We start from the raw sequence: 6,000 nt of genomic DNA, 5'->3' as shown, positions 1-6,000 counted from the left end.
CCATGCCTGGCCAGTGCCCATATCTCTTAGAGACCAATTTGGAAAATAATTTTAAAAGATTGAAAAAATAGATTTGTGAATATAATTTTGCTACATTTGCTTAAAATATGAAATATATCTTTATAATCATAGTTGTTGACCTTAAAATTAATTCTGATTACAATAATGTACTTTCTAATGTAAGTACATCTCAGTTATGTCTACGGACTGAATGTTTATGTCCCTCCAAAATTCATATGTTGAAATGTAATCCCCAACTTCATGGTGTTTAGAGGTAGGGCCTTTGAAAGGCAGTTTCTCTCCCTGTCTTTATATAGAGAATGTGTATGTGTGTGTGTGTGTGTGTGTATAATATAACACATAGCAAATGTGTAATACATATTTCTTTATGATACACATACAAATACATATGCTGTACTAGAAAATGGAAACATTTGCCAAGATTAGAGGACAACATACACTTTCTATGACAGCAAATACAACCAAAAACATTTACCACCCAATTTCTTAATAGATTTAAATGAATGCAGAGGCATATTTCTCAGCAGTACCACTGAAAACACATCCTAGTTTCCTCACCTCTTGCACAGATCCACTTCTAATTCTGTTCCACTACTCTAGTGCATTTTTAAAAATGTCGCTTCCACAAGACGTTCAAAAGAAGGGAGCAGAGTAATTTTGGGGGGATATTTCTTTAAAGGACTCAAATTAGTTTGTGTGCATGTATGTGGTATGTTCGTTTTTTTCCCTTTGAAGTATATTAGTAGAAAACAAATATGAGCACCTACTTTTAATCCTGGCTGTCAAAGTAGACACTTAGAACTTGTTGCAGTTTTTCTTGGCTCTATCCATGTTTATGTAAATAAGAAAACACTTTTTCCTACTGTTTTTCATAATATGAACTTGCTATAATTAAATGGATGAGTTAGGGAATTCAATTTGCAATATCTCTGCCAATATTAATTAAATCACAATCTGATTGATAAATTAAAGCTTTCAGAGATACATAATATATATCAGGAACAAAACAATTCTACTCTTTGTGTAGCTTTATGCTTTCTTTGCTTTGACAATGAGTGATAAAATATTAAGAAGGTTCAACCTATGCCAACAAAAATGTAATTGTGATAGGAAAGTGACATTAATTATTCTTATACAAAAGCTGGATGCAACCAAAATCTGTATAATGCAAGGTGTGGTTAGGTTTTATAATGTCCATTAAAAACATTTTTATTATGAAGTCCTTGAATCATTGTGAGTTCCATAATATCTCTATAGAAGGGATGTTCTCAGGGACATGGATCTATTTAGGAGAATTATTTTGTCTATCTTTTACAGAATAAATTTACTACATTTGATTAAGTCGTTTTAATTAGGATAAACTGACAAGAAACCTGATGGAGGTGGAAAAGTAAAAGCCTCCTGAGGTCGTGCTTTGCTGCAGCCTATGATATGTGGAAAAAATAATATAGTTATTGTAATACTGAAAAGCTTTACAGGTTTCAAAAACTCACATGACTTCAGCTGCTAAAGTGATAGAATACATGTGTAAATTTATGAGGGTTAAATTCAACAGGAAATAGTGAATATTTCAGATAACTGAATATTATGCACTCTAACGAGTGCAAATTAGTGGGTAAGATAAATTTTTGTTAACAAATGAGCATTCAATAAAAACTATGTTAAATATTATATATATTTTTACAAAATATTGTGAGAAAAAATAAGTAAAATATGTTTATTGGATTTGCCAGGTAGAATTTAGTCAATCATGCATTCTTTCTAATCTGCAAATCTCTAAATAAGTTGTTTCAACAACATAGTGTTTGTGTGTGCCGGCAAGAGTGAGCCTGTGTGCGTGTGTAATTATGTGTATATAGTTTGAAACCCGGTAATTGTGTGATAAATTTTATACATTCATACAGAGGTATATTTTAAAAATGTATTTGTGCCTTAGGTCTGATATTTGTTTTAAAAATATTTGGAAATTTCCAGGTTAGTACTTATTTTTCTTTAGTGATTGATGAATATGCCATTGTAAAGTTTACCTGTTGTGAACTTTATATCAAGCTTGTCCAACCCACCGCCCAGGACTGCTTTGAATGCAGCCCAATACAAATTTGTAAACTTTCTTAAAACATTATGAGATTTTTGTGATTTTTTTCTTTTTAGCTCATCAGCTATCATTAGCATTAGTGTATTTTTTGTGTAGCCCAAGACAATTCTTCTTCCAATATGGCCCAGGGAAGACAAAAGATTGAACACTCCTGCTTTAGATTGCTTCTAATTTCCATTTTTTTGGTCTAAAATTGAAATGCTAATACACCTTACGATACACATATCTTGCCTACTCATTTGTTTTGTACAGATTTCTAGAAATGAGATTTCAAATCATAGCATACATATTTTCAAAATTTTGAAAGATTTTACCAAATTATCTACTAATAAGTTTGCACTGATTTATATTTCCCATATATTTTATGTATTTTCTGTCCTGTTATCCCAACAGGATGTGAATCAGTAAAACTACTGATAATTTCATGAAAAATATTAGATTGTTTGAATTTATATATGTAAATTATAATAGTTAAGAATTTTTAAATAATTTTATTGGGCTTCTTGCTTGTATACTTCCTCCTATGTGAGTAATATAATTCAGTGATTTTTTTCATTTTTTGCCAGGAAGAGTCTGAAAATATATTCCTTCTTTGATTTAAAGACTTTCTTGTTGAACATTGAGTATATAATTTGCCATTTAGTTTGATTCTTGTAATCTTTAAATATGCTCATCCATGTAAAGTATAGAAACAACTTATGTAAAGTAATAATAAAACTTAAGACAACTAATTATAAGAATTAGGACACTCAACTACATTTCACGCATAGTTTTAATTGGAATGTACTGATGTACGTAAAACATAGGTGGGCTGTGGTGACTCATGCCTGTAATCTCAGCTCTTTGGGAGGCCCAGGAAGGAGGATTTCTTAAGGCCAGGAGTTCTAGACCAGCCTGGCCAACATAGTGATACATCATCTCTACCAAAAAAAAAAATTAATGGGCATACTGGAGCTTGCCTGTAGTCCTAGCTACTGGGGAAGCAGAGGCAGAATGATCACTTGAGCCCAGGTGCTACAGTGAGCTATGTACTCCAGCCTGGGCAACAGAGTGAGAACTTATCTCTAAAATAACAAATTAATTTTAAAAATAAATAATGAACAGGCCAGGCACAGTAGCTCACACCTGTAATCCCAGTGCTTTTGGAGGCCAAGTCAGGAGGATCTCTTGAGCACAGGAGTTCCAGACCAGCCTTGGCAAATGGCAAAGCTCCATCTCAAAAAATAAATAAAATAAATAATAAACTGTAAAGTATTCCCATTCTGTAATAAGAATATAACTGACGTATTTCTATATAGATCTTTCAAATTTTATCAACAGTATTCATAGACATTTTATAATTTTGTTTTTTAGAATTGAGGCATTCTCCTTTTATGTTTTGGATATAGTTATTTGAGATATTTACTGTGCATTCATAACTTCACAGTTTTGCAATTGTTTTTCTTGACTAGTTAGGGCAAACATACATTCTATACCTCAATATCTCATTTCCAATAGTTATATAAATTTTTTATTCTATTTTTTGTTGCATTCTTTAAAACCTTTAAAATACTGGTGAGAAGGGTTGATATAAAAGTCATTTTTCTGTTATTTTTGTTTGTTGGTACTTTCTTTACTAGATATACTTTTAAAGTGCTTACTCTCTTTTCTAGTTATAATCTATCATATTTTATTAAATGTATAAATGATACCTTGCTTTCAATATTATAATTGATATAAGGTTGATATTTAATATCTTTATAAAAATTAATGATCTACTATTAATAGATTGCAGATAATATGTATGGTTGAACTATAATTCATTTTACTCTCATGATTTAATAGGAAAAGTATTGTTGTTTTTCTTATTGTTCAGTTGTGTATGTTTGCATTTCTGAAGTAATTTCTAATGTCAAATTTTGTGTTTTTAACAGATTCACCAAGATATAATTCACATAACATGCAATTCACCATTTAAACTGTGTAATTCAATGGTTTTTGGTATATTCCTAGATAAATGTAGCAGTAACATCATCATCAATTTTAAAACATTTAATCACCTTAAAAAACAAAACAAAGAACTTTATTTCCTTTAACTATTAGCATTTCCCCTTCACCCCCATCTCGTACTTCATCTCCAAACACCTATTTTCTGTCTCCTTAGATTTTCCTATTGAAGATATTTTATATAAAGGTAATCATACAGTATGTAATCTTTTGTGATTGGTTTTCTTTGACTTAATAACATTTTCAAGGATTGTCCATGTTGTAGAATGCATCCATACTTCATTCCTTTTTATGGCCAAATAATATTCTATTGTATGGGCCCATACTACATTTTATTTATCCATTAATCAGCTGATGGACATGTCATTTGTTTCTATCTTTAGCTCTTATGTATCATGCAGTTTTAACTTTTATATATAAGTGATAGTGAAAGAATGTTTTATTTTCCCTTGGCTATGTATATAGGAGTAGAATTGCTGGGTCATATGATAGCTCTATCATGCTCGAGGACCTAAGAGACTCTTCTCCAACCTGTCTAGCATTTTGAATTCCCACCAGCAGTGATCAGCGGCTCTAATAGCCCCATATCATTATCAATCTGTTTAGTTTTGTTTTACTATCACTCACTCACTCTAGTGAGTGTGAAGTGGTATCTCATTGAGGTGTGAGTTGTATTTCTATCCATACTAATGATGTTAAGCAACTTTTCTCATGTGTGTCTGTGTGTTGTTGGTTTTTTTTTTTTTTTTTTTCATTTTATATCTTCTTTGAGAAATGTATGTTTAGATTCTTGGCCCATTGTTTAAAAATTGGGTTGTCTTTTCAGTATTCAGTTGTAAGTATTCTTTATGTATTCTGAACAAAAGTGCTCTATCATACATTTTACAATATTTTCTCCCGTTCTGTAGGTTATCTTTTCATTTTCTTGATATTGCCTTTGAGCATAAATTTAAATTTAAATTTTGATATTTATATAGACACTAAAACTTTCTCATGAGAATTACTTGTATAATACATATAGTTTTTCTTTTTACTCTTAACTTACCTTTGAATTTATATTCAAGTGCCTCTCTTTTAGACAACATATAGTTGTGTTACATTTTTATTCAGTTTGTTGTTATGGGTTGCTAAGGTTTTTAGTGTGTCCTTTCCAAAATTCAGGTGTTGACAATATGGTAGTATTAAGAAGTGAGGCCTTTAAGAAGTGATCAAGCCATAAGGACTCCGTCGTGAATGGGATTAGGTGTGCTTTGAAAAACACTTAACTGAAGAAAATAGTCTCTTTTGCTCTCCTGCCTTCTTCCATGTGAGGAAACAGTGTTCCTCCTGTCAGAGGATGCAGCATCAAGGCACCATGTAAGAAGAAGATTGCTACCCTCACTAGACAACTGGATCTGCTGGCACCTTGACTTTGTACTTCTCAGGCATCAGAACTGTGAGACACATTTCTGTTATTTTTAAATTGTCCAGTCTTAGGTATTCTGTTATAGCAGCACAGAAACATATGTTATGTTTAGAAAATTCAGAGGTACTATAAATATAGATAAGATTTTGCTTCAATCTTAGTCCTTTTATTTGTTTTTTAAATTCATCTAATTTCTTTTTTCCACATTTTTCTAATTTTGACTTAATTGCATCAATTGAGAATTTTTATCTTTCTTCTACCCTCGCTATTAGCTTATTAGCTATAAATTTTACACTATTTTCCAGCTATCGCTCTAGGATTTAAATAAAACATTCACCTTTATCTTACCACAGTCTACTTTTAAACTACATTACATCATTTAATATATGATGTAAGAACCTAATAATGTAGTTAATTTATTTTATCTTTTCATCCATTGAGTAAGATTTATCAAACTTCTAAATTTGGTATGACATAAATTCTCGAATATTTT

This window comes from Pongo pygmaeus, chromosome 9, assembly GCF_028885625.2.
Source record: "Pongo pygmaeus isolate AG05252 chromosome 9, NHGRI_mPonPyg2-v2.0_pri, whole genome shotgun sequence".
In the NCBI taxonomy this organism is placed as follows: Eukaryota; Metazoa; Chordata; class Mammalia; order Primates; family Hominidae; genus Pongo; species Pongo pygmaeus.
The sequence above is the reverse complement of the archived record's forward strand: the minus strand, read 5'-3'. Positions refer to the sequence as shown.